Genomic DNA, 16,014 nt, shown 5'->3' on the forward strand with positions numbered 1-16,014 from the left:
ATGAAGATGACAAGTTGGAGGCATCTGCCTAATCACACTAGCTATTAATTATCTATTACAGCATAGAGACAAGGTCATAAGGACATGGTCCTACCTGATTTTATCTGGTTTAGAGGTTACCTTTTTACCTAAGCAAGTCATGAAACTCTCAGTGTCATCCTGCAAGTGACATAAGTGCTCAACAAAACCCAGTCATTTGTACCATGCCAGGGTTACTGCTGGGATCAGACTCCACTAAACAGAGCTGCACTTCCATATTGTGACTGCCAGTGCTTAAAGCAGTTTACCAGGGAGAGGGGAAGTGTTATCTTTGCATTCACACAGCTGCCTTCAGGGAAAGGTAACATGAGAACACTGCATTTATTTACATTAAACAGAATACAGACTATGTCTGCAAATGTAGGTGCAAATTCTCACAAAATATTACAAGTCTCATTAGTTAGAGGCTTAAGTCCATTTTCAATACATATTTAATTTTGCTACTAGTTGTCTTATTTTCTTTCACATCACAGCAAGAAGTAAGATCACAGCAGGTTTAAAATCAAGCGCACCTCATGTCCCATTAGGAGAAATGTCAAAATCTCCACATTGGAAAAATAACTGATAGCAAATTTTATTCAATTTTTAAAAAAATCCCTGTCTGGAAAACAGAAAAATGCCTGTACTGTATAAATATGCTTGAATATTGTTCAGGATTCTGCTCTGGCCTGCAGACCAGAGTGCAAGCTATCTCTCTTTTAGATTCACAGCCCCTCAGCCAAAGCCATGGCACTTGATCTGTGCCAGCTCTTACCCAGCAGCAGCTGAGGAACAAGTGATCTTTCATTTGCCAGGCAGTAAAACCCACACAGAATAATTACTGAGCAACAGCCAACATGCTGTAAATCAAAAGTTGTTGCAGAGCCACCCTCTCAGAGGCAAGAAATCTTCTGGTTGTGTTTCTAGTCTGAATTTGGAGGAGACCACATGACAGTACAAGCACAGGTCTCAAAGAATGTGCCTTCACCTTGCTGGCTAGGCACCCCGGGTAAATAGGAAGTTGGAATGAATGGGCTTAAATCAAATTAAATCTCACTGCTTTTAGTAGCTCCCAGGCATCTAAGAAAAATGTTGAGCTCTCGAGCAAATTTTCCCTTCTTCCCTTATGGTTTTCCAAGTCTGTCTGCACCAGTGACAACAGAAGGCACTGGAAAAGAGTAGGAAACAGCTGGGAGAAATAACAGTAGGCACAGTGGGAAGGGGATGCCACAGGAAAAGGCAGCTCTCTTCCAAGCCAAGTGCTCTCTTCCAGAATCTCCATTTCCATTGCACTAAGGCCACTGAAAACAGAAGTATCCCACTAAGACTAGAACCCTGTTACCTACACAACTCTCCTGCAAGATTGTCACAGAATAAGCTTTATTACACAATCTACTCTAAGCAACATAAGCCACAGCATTTAGTATCCTTTCAAAAAGTATGGCCATCCAGTAGAATACAGTGCTTTGAAAAAGTAACTAAACTCACATGGGTGGCCCCAGTACTGTGAGAAACCAGCCAATTCCCCAGTGTCACTTGGGGTCATTGCTGTCCACATCCATCCCAGGGAAGAGCGTGGGCCTGTCTGAGGTGACACTCCTCCCCAGCCCTCCCCACACTGCCAAGTACAAGTTATGGGATGCAGCAAATTACGTCTAGCTTTTAATAAGGACTTATTAAGACAGAGTCCCCATGTCGAAATTTCTTATCAAGAAAGATGCTCTACTTGATAAATTGTGTTCAGACCACTCAGAAATTGGAGAGGTGGATTGAGAGGTACTTCATAGTTATGATTTAAAGAGACTGTTACCACAGGGTCTAAGTCATCCCAGGCAGGCATAGCAAGGTGGCCACTGAATCCATTCCTGTGGTGGCCAAAATGTCGAAATGTCTGATATGAACAACACGGAGGCCAATGCTGCCAAAAAAAGCCATGTTAGTTTGTTCAACAGCCTTCATGTAGAGCTTCCAAAAAAGATGGAAGATAATTGTCTGCCAGAAGTTGTCCATCACATCTTCACTCTGATCTGTACAACAGAACATCTTAATAGTTGTAAAGGTCTTCTCCATCTAAATAGTTGTAAAGGAAGTAAACCCATAACTGAGAGTAAACTAAAGTCTTCAACAACTCCATTGTATTTTCCAGGGAATGCCTTCACTTTGGTGTTTAAAAACTACCTGTGACTGAAAATGCCACTGTTTCCAGATAAGCCACTATTATTTTTTAGAGATTAATTAACCTTCAGTCTAATGAAACTGAATTCACTGACACTGCTCTTCAGTGAGCCAAATTTTTCCCAAAATTCATCTGTCTGTAACAAGCACTGACTAATGCCCTCTCAGTACAAAACACAAGCTAACTTGCAACAGATGTTACTTTAAAATCTCTTCTAGTTGTGGCCAACTCAAGAATATTCAGATCAATGCACAGCATGTGCAGGCTCCAAGTGCTGATATGCTCAGCCCTTTCTATAGTTTCAGCTTGGTATCACACATGTGGTGCACATTCACCCCAGAGTTTTTATCCATTAAAATCATAAAGAGCATTTCTCCTTGCACTTATTATTTAATTGGCCAAATTTCTACAAGCGTATGAAAACAGTTTATAGACTACAGCAGCTTTAAACACAACTAATCAAGATGGTTTGGGGTCACTTAATCAGGACAACTATTTGCACAGTTAGTATTGCTTTTAAGAGCAATTGTTCCATATTTCTCTTAAGAGTAATAAATTACAAGGTTCTTTCCCTGCCTTTGCAATCCAATTTCTTATTTTATCTCTTGATTTTTATTCTCTCTCCCACATGTTCCTCCCTTAATTACAACTTCAAACATTAGAGATAAAAACTGTCACAATGAATCAGATGGTTAGTCCATGAGGTGTGATATTCTATTTAATACTGAAGTCAGACTGGCAGATCTCTTGGAAACAATACTGCACTGCTAGTCAGCTGAAGAGAAATTCTCATAAGCTGCTTCAATAGTCAGCTCCTTCAGCTGATTCCACAGAGGATTTAACCAATGCAAAAATAGGAAAAACCAAAGAGATGGCCTGCAGCAGTTGCAACACTTGGGTTTCAAATAGGTGTCATTTCCTATAGAAAAGTTACAGCAATGGGGTTTGCAGAACATGTTTATACACAAAATTCAGCTTTCTACCGAGGCAAGGTACTTCCCCTATAGCATACTATTCTGTATGCTCAGGAAGAAACAAGGAAACTAATGAAATGTATGCATCTCTCCTACCAGAAAGTGTTAATCTCTTGAGAGTCACATTTACACTATCTTTTAAACTATCTGCTTTTCAAGAAATTATGTCTCTGGGGTGTGAGAAGCTAAGCAACAGAGTTAAGGTAACCTAAAGGTCAGCAAGTTCTGCCTGAAGTCACAAGTAGTGCCAAGTTTGATTTAATCTTAGGCTGAAAAAGCTTCCCAGTTCCAAGTTTGCAAGCTTTGAGTTACTCTAACTCTGGCCAGAAACTTCAGTTTAAATCTATTTCAGTGTTATCCAGTTTCAATAGCCTTCCCAAAAGATTCACAGAGCTAAGAGTTCTCCGACTGGTCCCTGGTGTGTTCCGTGAAGGAATAAGGGTAATGGCAGTGTAGAACTAAAGCCTGTGTAATTGGCTCTACAGTAACTCTCCCTTCAGTTCCTGACTTCATGCAAACTGGGTATTCCACACGTTTTTTGAAAGGCAAATGCACATGTGAGAAACCTAAAGTGAGTAAGAGAACAAAGGCAGAGATAAGAACTCCCTCAGAGATGCAGTTAAGACAAATATTGAGTCTCACAGTTCACAATTCAGCAACCTCCTCTAAATATCCTGTTGGATATTCAGTGTGATCTCTTGAGAAGGCTTTAGATAAATTAGGCCTTAGTGCAGCATCAGGGAGAGCACCTGCAATCAGCAAGATGCTTCCACTCACCTCCATGAGAACAAAATGAATTTTGAATAAGCCTCCTTGTTTATCATACAGATGCACACTGTTTACTTATTTAAAAGACTGTTCTCTGCTTCCTGCCTTGGTAGGTACTCAGCATTTGCTGTGCTCCTTTAATACAGTTGGAATATTTGAAGCATGAATCAGAAGGTAATACTGCACATAGTGTTTGTTAGGTGTTTTATGATAGATTACACTCATTAAACCTGTGATTACTGTTTGTATTTATTGTGTTCCAAGGAAGGATTACAAAACCAGTCCTACAGACCTACTAGAAGGCTTAATTGCACATTTGCTGTATTTGCACCAGAAATTAAAAAGCAGAAAGTTACATCCTTTAGGCAAAATTAAAGTTTGGCCACACATACATAATTTCTTTCTTCTAGTTGCTGGATTTCCCCATACTTTATTGTAGAGTTCTGACATATAAAAGGCTTTATTTCTATACTCTACATGATGCTTCAGAGATTAGAAAAGAAGAAATAAATGCAGTTGCACAAAAGCTTAAAATTATGCACAGCAGTAATAGTCACTGGTAGCAGTAGCTTTACTTATTTGAGTTGTATTTTTTCATTTATTGATAGACTTGAGCTCAAAGTACAATTTGATATTTCTCCTACATTTTCAAAGTGTTCCATGAAATTATTTGGCTCCAATTAAACAAAAAAAAAGTAAAACTGCTTGTTATCATATGAAAAACTTAAAGGTCATGGCAGGATGGGGGTTGGAGAAAAGGATGAGAGCAGAAATACATCATTAAAAAGCCCCAGCAAACCCAACCTTTTCTCCAGTAGCTGACAATGTGTCGTCTACATGTCAGTAAGATTCAGGCATTGTCAGATTTCATCCTTTTAAGGTTGGTGCTATTTATTCTGCACTTCAAAGGGATTTGACTTTGCTTCAGCCTCCAACTCTGACCTCTCATGTAACTGGAAGAAAACCACTTCAGATTTGCAACAGATTTTAAGCTTTCCTCCCTAGCACAGAGATCTTTCTATGTCATTTGACAAGCGTGGAAATGACCACACAAGATAGATAGGAACTGATAAGACTCCACTGAAGGGAGCTCTTCAGCAAAAACACATGCAGCACCATCATTTTTCCCTCATCAACTAATACAGCCCTAAAGCCATGCTCCAAGGAAATGACACAGAGATGTTTCTAGAGAACATACATGAGCAACACCAAACCCAAGTCTTCATAACAAACTCTGCAGTGTGTGCACTAAACATCTGCAGTCTATCAAATGAAAAAGTATTTTCCCTGACATATCTAGCCATTGTTTTAATTGCTGGCAAATTCCCTGTCAAAACTCTGTAAGGCGGTGCAAATTACGACAATGAATCCATTTCCAGTTATTTCCAAAGGTTATTTCTCAATAAGGTATTAACAGGAACTCATCACACATGTGATGATAAATAATGTCTTTTTCTGTTTGTGACTTCATTAAGAATTGGTGTGATGCAATTGAGAGTGTTACTCTTCTCCAATACCAGCAGTATTTATAGGAGGGATCCTGCACAAAACCTCAGAGCTGCCTTGAGCTCAAGGTAGGTTTAAGGCAGGTGAGGAGCTCTCTCCCCTCAGCCCACACTAATGCATTTTCATAATCAATGTTAATTTTCTGTAAGAAAAACCACCTCATATGGAATCCAAAATGTGCAAACATTACAGACATGAACCAGGTATTTCAGTGGCAATTCTCCCATGAAATCATCAGCTGAGTTGCCAGCAGCACTAATGGCAAGGAATACACTACAGCTATTACAAAAACTGCAACTGATCTGTAACACAGACAAGCATTATTCTTTGTTCACAACAAAGATGAGAAAATTGCAATGAAAATGGAGTTAGAGTCTAGGAAACAAGTTTCTCCAGCGGTTGTATCAGCCAGCAAGATCAGAAAGGCTTCACTCACAGTTGATAATAGCTCTTTTCCTCTTGGCATTCCTTGGAAACTATAACTAAATGGCCAACTGTGGGAGGAAAAATAAATTCCCTATATTGTTTATTATTTCCTATATTATTGAGCTGGAAGATCTCTCATAAGCAAGGAATTTTTACCTTTATAGAATGCATTCAAGCTTTTCAAAACCATACAGAAAGTTCTATTTCTAAGTTTGTCATTATGAACAAAACTTACATTTCCTTTCTTTCCTTCTTATTGCTAGGTCAAAAAAGAACACTAAGTCAGGACTTGCCTTAAAAAAAACCTCTTGATTTTTGTGAAGAATATGTGTGTGATCCCGTCCAGCAGCAGCTTTAGGAAAGACACCTTGAACAGAAGAAATCTTCAAAATCCTTCAGTAATTTCTCTTTCCATACTACAAACAAGACCTTTGACAGCTTCAGATGGCACAAAGAACTCAGAGCTCTTGCAGTGCTATTTCCTGACACAAATATTCATGTGGTGGATGCAGTTTTTATATCTTAATTTCAAGCAAAAAAGTATGTCATTCCATTTTAAGACTGAACAGGATAAGAATGGCAATGTTGACCCAATCAAAACCTTTTGCACTAGGATCAAACAGTTTCCACAAAGGGAACAGACTAATAAATAGTCAAAACCCCCCAATTTGTTTTACCAAAGGGGTAAGTGACATTAGAAAATCAAGGATGTCCAAATGTAAAGTTACAGTACATATGTCTTCAACAAGAGACTTGCCATTCCAATTTCCTTTGCTCCTATTTATTTTGCAAATGTTCAGTACAGCTCTGGAAGATTTCTTTTTAATAGGAAAAAGAAAGGGAGGTTGCAGTATTTATTTTTTCAGGCTTAAGTACAACATTTATGCAACAGTGCTGAGCTTGAGCATATCCTCAGCCCCTTCTGCAGGAAAGCACAGTTGCACCCTGTTGCTAAGGCAGGACAGAGAAGTTGTCATTTCCTACCCAAAAAACAGCCTAAGCAAGCATCAGCAAACTGGCAATTAAATCTAGGTCTGCTTTAAGCTTCCAGACTCCAAACTCTTCCTCCAGGTTGCTGTCCCCAAAATCACCTGCTGTAGGCTTTAAACAGCTTTGAGCTCCCAGCTGGGAGCAGTATGATCTCATGTCATCTGCTTTATTTCAGCCTGTTCAGGTCTTTCATCACAAATATCCCAGCGCACATATCTTTTCTAGGATTGATCTGAAATTTCTGGTTTATTCCATAGCTCAACCATTCCTGCCTGTCCACTGCTGCTTGACTCAGCAATCATTTCCCTATCCAGCATTTAGTACCTTGGCTCAGGACTTAGAACTACTCTGACCCACAGCCCGCACAGGCAGGTTGTGTTGCCAAGGGCCTGGCTAGTCCTGTTATCCCAGTCTGCAGTCATCAACAGCCACTCTTGGAGCAGCTTCCAACTTTCTTTAACTAGAAGGGGCATGACCAAGGTCTCATCTACTCTAAATGAAATGTTCAAGGAAGCAAACAGAAAATGCCATAAAGGATATATCCCTATGTAATCTTAAAAGTCTTACAGAAATTATATCGATCCCAGCCTTCAAGTTAAGTCTGTGGTTTTTTTGATGAAAGATTTTTACTTGGCTGGATTCAGCTGTGAAATGTATGGTCTTGCTAAAAAGGAACATTAGTTCATTTACCTTGACCATGATATGAACCAAATAATCAATCTGGACCTGGATCTAGATAGACAGGACATCCTTCCAATTTTGCAAAGCCAGTTAGTACTCCTGCATTTGTCCATCCTGCTTAAGAGAGGTTCTATGTTTTTAACTCTTCTTTGACAGAATAAAAAGAGTTTAAAAATTCAGCCTACACTAAGCAGTTTACTTTCATGACTAGACAGATGCCACCTGGTCATCCTGGATCTCAGAGTCTGGAATAGAGAAGATCCTTTAGTTAGTTTGCCAGACAAATATTCAGCCAAGCTGAATCCTACTCCTGGGGGAAAGACCCAGGATCTGGCTGCAACCACCCACCAAAGTAACAAACACTGAGTTCTTACTTTCAGGACTGTGCCATATCTGTGGAGGGGGATTTCCTGTCTGAGGGAGAGCCGTAAGAAGTCAGGTTTATGAGTTTCAACAGACAGGGTTTTGATAACAACTAGCAGAAACACAGAAGGGCAGAACTATGAGAGTACTCAGTATCCTTTATAGAACCTTTTCTTACTACCACTCACCTTCTTCCTCCTGTTGGCTTCCAGCAAGTCACACATTGTTTTGCCTTTTGTATTCTCAAGTCTGTACACATAGGGCTCAAAATTTTCTCTCTTTTCAATAACCTGAGAAACTTCCCTGCTGAGAAGACAGAAGCAAAGCAGTCTTTTGCCTCCAAGGTTTGAAGCACTTTGGCTTAATTTGTGTATTTTTTGAAGAGCAGACAGCAACTAGGTCTGCTGCCACTCTTATGAGTCTCAAATTGCCACTGAAGGAGCTGGCCTCAGTGTTGTCAGGCCTAGGGTCAAAAGCAGATCTGAGGCAAGCTGACACTGACATGCTTTTATTTCTGTGGCAACAGCAGAGTGGCAACTTGATCTCAGGCAAGATGGTTCTCCATTTTCTAAGTGTTTTATAAACATTAACAGTTTGCAATGCTCTAAACTGATACACAGGATGGACCAGTATTCCATCACTGCCATTTCAGGGTGGCAAAGAAAATTAAGGGAGGTGACAGACTTTAGTGTTCTACATGAAACTACAGCCCTGCCTGAACTCAGACCCAATGTATAAACCTTTGTCTGAAAGTCAGCAAATGTGCAAGTGGGATCACATGCCATCACAAGGACTCACCAAGTTTTTATTGACTTATACCCCATTTAACCAGACACCGGTTGCATTACCACATGAATACAGTTGGCCTGGTTATAGGCACATGCTGCTGCAGAACTGGAAAACTTGGGAGTCTCTGTACTACATTCCCCAGGCTTTCACTAAAGAATTATTACAAACCAAGCTGAATGTCTCTTTATCCACAGTGTCAGCAAGTCACAGGATCTTACTCCTCTTTGATGTCTTATTTTCCAGAGGTGAAAGCAGAAAACATTTGAAATCATCAAATTTAAACATTACATATGATTTTCTGCATTACAGCCATTATAACATATACCTATTTAGGAATTTTGCTTGTACTACTCCTGAAATGGTAGGAAATGTTCAGCTTACAGATCAAAAACACAAGCAGAGAGGTATCAACAGCCCTTGCTTCTCCCATTTTAAGTACAGTATCTTCCTTACTATTCATTCTTTTTTGTTAATTAGTTTTCAGCAATTTTCTTTTCCCCCCTCCCCCCCCACCCCCCTCCAGCCAACAGTGAACAGAGAGGAAGTGATAGAAGTTTTTTCCTAAACCTCTCTCTGGGAAATTACATTCATATCCATTAAAATTAAGCCAATACACTAACATTTAAAAGGGATTCATCTGTTTAAGCTGGCAGGCACATTTGTATGTCCCTAGACTCCAGTGGCTTCATTCCCTTTAGTAAACACTCTGCAACTCAAAGGTTGTTACCCTCATGACAGAATCACAGAAACATCCAGGTGGAAAAGACCTCCAAGATAAAGTCCCAAATCTTGACACCAATCACCTCTGTGTCAACTAGACCATAGCATTAAGTGCCATATCCAGTCATTTCTTCAGCATCTCCAGGGCTGATCCTGGGCAGTCCATTGCAATATTTAAGAACCCTTAATGTGAAGGAATTCCTTCTGATGTCCAGCCTGAGCTCCTCTAGCATAGCTTGGGACTATGTCCTTTCATCCTGTCACTGACAGCCAATTTATCCAGCCTGTCTAGATCCCTCTGCAGTACTGAAACAAATGTAAAAAAAAAAAAAAGCAACAAAACAGACAAAAACCAACCAACCAAACAACAACAAACACCAAAACAAAAAAAACAAAACAAAACAAAACAAAAGAAACAAACAAAAAAACCCAAAAAAACCCAAAACCAGTCTTGACCCCTAAAGGAACAAAACCACATAAAAGAAAAATAATGGCATCTTCATAACTTTGTTATGCTCAAATTAAAGCAACCAAAAACTCATTAACCGATCTCAGAAATCATAGTTCGCTCACTCTTAAAAATAACAAGCCTCAAAACAGAACAAAGATGGGAAATTACAACCTATAAACAAATTGCTTTTAATTAGCCCAGACAGAGGAGCATAGCAACCCCACTATTTCACTTATCCCAATCCTGGGACAGGTCCAGGGGCAGGCATGCTGTGTTACACCCTACCCACTCTGCTGAGCAGCCCTCTGGCATCAGCATAGCCATGGCAAGCTGGGCAATACTCTTGGATTGGGGTACTCAGCCTCATCTTGGACTTAGCTGGACACTGATCCACAGCTGAACATACGGACCTGGAGAAGTGCAAGCGACCTGCAGCTACCTCCCCTGCCCTAATTTTTATAGTGTTCACAAATTACACCCCACAGCAATCACGTAACCTCCGGCTCTTTTTGCAACAATTCAGAGCAATGTTGTATAAGGGGCTTTTTTCAGGATTCCCTTAGAAGCACTACATCTCTAATACACTTGCTCCAGGAGAAACCTGCCACTAGTCCCTTTGCCCTGTGCTTCCCTTGGGTTTTCCACATGCTGGGCTGGAGCACAGCTCTCCAGCCAGCATCCTCAGCATTTCAGAAAAGCAGCAGCATCCAGTGCAGGTTCAAAAAAGCAAACAACAGCTCCACACCAACCACAGTGGCAGAGGCTTTCCACATTCCCTGCCTCAGGGTTGCCAGCACCACCTTCTTACCTCCTCCTCAGCTCAAATCTACACAGAAGTCCAAATCAGTTCAACCTCCTTTCCAAGGTCTTCTATTGTGATGCAGATTCCAGTCACTTTCTTTTCAAAGCCAGGTGTTCTATTTTCTCAAAAGCCTTCAGGTAGCAGTCTCTCTTTGGCTGACATTTAATCCCAACAGAAGCATGAGTGGCAGGAAGATGGCAGTAAAGCCCAGGAGGACATATCTGCTCTATTATAAACATCCTTAAGAGTGCTTCTTCAATCCATTTATGGTGCATCTTCATCAAATCTTTAAAGATTTACAGCAGGTTGTATCCTGGCCCTGCAAAAAGCCTCACTCAACTCTGCTAGAGAAGTTGTGAAGTCAATTACCACAGCTAATGGCTTCCTGCACAGCACCTGGGCTAGGGCATGGCCTGGCATATGCTGCCTTCCAGAGCACTGGGAGCCTTTTCTGTCAGGTGCTGGTCCCATCTGCTGCCCACACCAGCACAGATACACGTACTTACCTCACCTTGCTGATATATCCCCACATGGTAAGTCTTCCATGTGCCCAAGCCCAAGTCTTTCCCACACAACAGGGGATCTTTTATGGTACTGTCTTTCAATTCTTTATAGCACGTGCTTCAAATCCATGTGGGGCTACCAGAAATCAGAGGGTAGGCATGACAAGCTATAGTCACCTACCTATTCTACTTGCCCTTTTCCAGTCTATATAAAGCACCAGCAGTTTTCCTAATTCATTTCACAAGACATCATCCATTCCCCACATTACCCAGCCCTGCCTTCTCAATATTCCTGCCCCAAATCCTCCAGCTGATTCTTCTTAAGGAGTACTTACCTCCTCTCAGAAGTACACTGCCAGGCCCAAGCTTTTCCTTCTTTTCATAATTTAGTTTCTCAAAAGCTGGCAGCCTCCAGTTTTCAGCCATAGGATTATTTAGGGTGGAAAAGACCTCTAAGATTGTCAAGTCCAACCATTCATCTAACACTGCCAAGTTCAGCACTAAACCATGTCCCTAAGTACCTCCTCCTCCACTCTCCTCACAACAGCAACAGTAGGTGCTCTGCCATTCCCTTCCCATATTGGCATTTCATCTTCTTCCCATCCTTGTACCCACTGCTGAGGACTTCGCATTTCAAACTCTGGCTTGAGCCAGACTCCTGTTTATACAGTGATCAGTTAGCCCTCAGATGATCAGCTTTGCCCTTAGTGAAGATTAAACACCCAGCTAGTGCCTTCCATATGCTCCCATCCTTGACTGAGTTTTTTTTAAACTGATTTTTCTTGTTTAAAGTATAACTACAACATTTTGTGACTTTAAAAAGGAAGTCACTGTTCACCAAAAGAGGGGGAAAGCTCTCTTTGAACCATCTTTCACTTCACAAGCCACAGATCACAATGTGTCTATGACACTAATTGCAGCATTTCGTGTAGAATTCAATTAATGTAAATAAAAGTAATTACAATAATTATTGCTACTGTGGTGCAATTATATTACTAATTGTGCCCTCTCAATTATGATCGCCCTGACTTGCATTTCTGGTATCAGCTATGTCGTTATATACTCCCTGCCCTCCTTCCCCTTCAAAGGGAGAAAGACCAAGAAATTTCCTCCCTCACACACAGCACTCCATCACCTACAAGTAATCTAATCAAGCTATCCTGTTCTGACCTGCTAGTACAAATACACTAGTCTTAGTTAGGTTTAGTTGTTCTGAGCAGATACTGCTGGGGACAAAGCAGAAATTGTGGCTCACAGAGTACCTTCTACCATGTAGTTATGGATCAACTTTTTCTACCAACACAAGTATTTTCAAGTTTCTTATAAACCACAAACTGGGATGTAGTTTCACTTTGAAAATACAGAAGAATAATGTTTCCTGAACCCTCCAGGCTGGGAACTCTGCAGGTATTTCACACCCACACAGGACAAGTAATTACCAGCCAAATGTGGTTACAGCTCCAATTATTGCTCTATAACTATGTTTGTACCTATGTTTGTGGCTAAATCACAAAGCAAAATGCTCTGGAGAGGAAATCACAGTCCTTGGTACACCAGTTGCCTGAAGCAAACAGCTACACATCTACCCTTGCTAGGAAGCCACTTTCCTTCCAGAGGAAGTAAGAGTGGACACATAGGATAAGAGGGTGGAGAAAGGATGTTACTTACGTGGGTGACATCTCAACACTGCATCAAGACATATCTGGACACCCACTGAGCTGAGAGCTAGGAAGTACTCTGAAGGTGCACTGCTGAGATCTGCCTTATAAATAGACTGATACCTCTCTGTTGTGTTTTACTCTATGAGCTTTCTCCCCAGCATGACTAAGTAGACTAGGAAACAGGATGTCAGTCAAGAAGTGAGGCTGGAACCCAGCAGCAAGTGATCAAAAATTCTTCAAGAACTGATGACATATAAAGTGTTGTAGAGAGCACATTGAACCAGTGTTACATTATGGTCTTCTAAGTGCCAAGGGTTATTTTTCAGATGAAATGTAAAATGCAGGTCCTGCTTGCTGTGACCATTGTTAACTTTTCAAAACTTTCAGTGACCGAGCATAAGTTCCTTATGTCATCCATTTTTTCCATTGCTTTGTGGAATTGTTTCATACTACCTTGTAGCTGAATTCTATACACTCCATGATTAAAAAAAAAAAAAAAAGAAAAAAATATTAACATGCAAAACTGAAGTGAGTATGTTGGTCTACAGTAGTTTTTATCCCAAAGATGTTACAATACAGTCATGAAAGAACAAGTTCATAGTTGTAAATATACATTTATGACAGAAAACCCTGTGTCTAGAATGCACCATGCAAATACATACTACCACCACTTCATGGAAGCACACCACCACCGTGTCACAAACAGATACTGTAATTTTGTGACAGAGAGCTTTCTTACTAGGACTGACTGCTTACCAACATGGCTGTCCTTCCTGCACACACTGTGGATGAACACACACTGCATGGTTTATTCCAGCTTGTACAGATCTCTCCCAACACAATCCTTCACTGTGTGGCATTGATAACCCATTCCACCCCTCAAGGAAGGAGTTACACACACTGCAAGCCCAGCTCTACCATGCAGGTTCCTAAGCTCACAAAACAATCTTGGCAGAAGGCAGTTCAAATATAAAATATCATGTGCATGGTCATGTTTAGAAACCAGCTCTATGCTGCCTCCATATCTAAAGTTCTCCCTGAAGTCTAGAAGAAATCTGTTAGAAATACTTCAGTGAATAAGGCTCTTTGTTGTTAACAAAGGAAGTCATTCATTTAAGCTGCTATGAAATTTTTCCTTATGGTAAGACAAGCAATCATCGACTTTGCTATGACTGCAAAAGCAATAAAAATAATAATTAGAAAAAGAGTAATTTTTATGGACTTATTTTTTAAAAATTAAAAAGGGCCAGGGAACCTCGTCTAATTCCTTGACAGTTCACAAAAGCTGTGTCTTTGATTTCTCTAATATACCAATGAAATGAAAAGTTAATAAAACTCTACTGAAAGAGGACAATTCCTCTGCTGCCACAGAGAAAAATGTTCTTTAATACATCACCATTCATCATGATTGAAGAGTTTTTTTGCACTTGGGTCTGCTGTTTGCAAAAGGATTTTTAAAATCACATCATAACTTACTTCTAATGAGCACTTACCTATTTGAAATCACTACCAAGATTTTTTTCAACCAAAAGGGCATCTGTATTATCTTACTAATAGCTTATTTAAATGGTCAAGTTTCCTGTAGAACAGAATTTATAGAAAATAAGTGAGGAAAAGACACTGTGATAAACCTTACTAGAGCTAACTAATTTCAGTATATGAAAACCTGAGAAATAATTTCAAAATCTTCTTAGCATCACACACAAATAGGATTATTTCAAAGAGAATTGTTCTAAAATAAGTTTTCATTTTCAAGTCATTGCAAGAACAAAAAAAATTACAAATTAGTGACATAACAGTTTTTTTTTCTTGCAGAAACAACTTGGAAGTTATTTACCTTACTCCAGTCAGTTTTTTATTGTTTCATTTACTGTGAGGCAAGCACTTCATTAGCTTTCACCCATGAACTGGAAAAGTGCATTTTAGTGCAGTTTCTGTATCCTTTAGGCCAATGCCATCAAAGCCATTTTGCATTCTCTAGCTAACTAAATCTTACTGACTCATATAATCTCATTTCATGTTTCCTCTAATTAGATTGGTTTTTTCACTCTTTACCACTAGAGGAATGCCTGCTGCACATCATCTTCTCAAGAACCAGCCCAGCCAGAGACAACTACTGCTGTTTCTCCAACTGACTAAGAGTAGTTAGATAAAAATAAATTTTCTTCTTGTCTTTGATTGTCTATACCACTACTATTCTACATACGAAAATATCTGGTATAGTAGCTACATGCTTCTATTGAACAGGATTACTAGTTATTATTATTTTCATTTTAGTAACTCCGGCATCGCCAAGACCAACTCCACAAAACACAAAAAGGGTAATTTTGGCAACTTCATGGGTCTGACCGTGATTTAAAGGACCGAAGAAAGCCAGAAAGCAGTAGGAAATGAACAACTGTCCATGGAGGTAGTCAAGATAAGGGAGAATGTTTATGGTTTTTGTCCTCAAGAGTCAGGAACTATTACTTCTCTAAAGGAAATCAAATTTGGATCCTATGAATCCTTTACAGTGTTTTCACCCAGAGCAGCAGTTAATAGCCATATTATGGAGAATGACATTATTGCCTAAATTCATACATTCAAGCTACATCTTCCTTGCAGTTCACTTCCTGTGACATTCTGTATCTCCTATTCGTACCTCAAACCTTACTGTAATACTTACCTTTTAAATGGAAGAAGATGCAGAAACTGTGGAGGGTATTTAAATTAGCACAAAGTATTATGATCATAATACCAACCACAATACATGTAATTACATTATCTTCTTCAAAAGCACTTTAATAAGGGAAAAAAAAGAAATCTACTGCCAGATTTATGGCTTTAGTCTTCATTCCAGCAACCTTTGTCAACTTGACACACCTGTACATTTTGAATTGAACTGCAAAGACAAGAAGATGAGTTTCATCTCAGCTTGAAGAGAGATAACCTGTGAATCAAGTGTAAGAGTTATTAAAGCACCTACAGCATTCCTGGAAAGGATGGGATATTATAGTAAAATAAAAGTCAAGAACTACGATAGGCATTTGGTGTGTATGCATATATGAAATTATTTGCTGGCACCTACCAGTCCACAGAGTAACAGCCTGCACAAGAAAATCCAAGTCAGTGCCCTGCATTACAAATCTTGGAAATCATTGGGAGTCTTAGAATTGGAATAGATATACTTTACATGTCCTGGACAAG

This window comes from Oenanthe melanoleuca, chromosome 4, assembly GCF_029582105.1.
Source record: "Oenanthe melanoleuca isolate GR-GAL-2019-014 chromosome 4, OMel1.0, whole genome shotgun sequence".
Lineage (NCBI taxonomy): Eukaryota > Metazoa > Chordata > Aves > Passeriformes > Muscicapidae > Oenanthe > Oenanthe melanoleuca.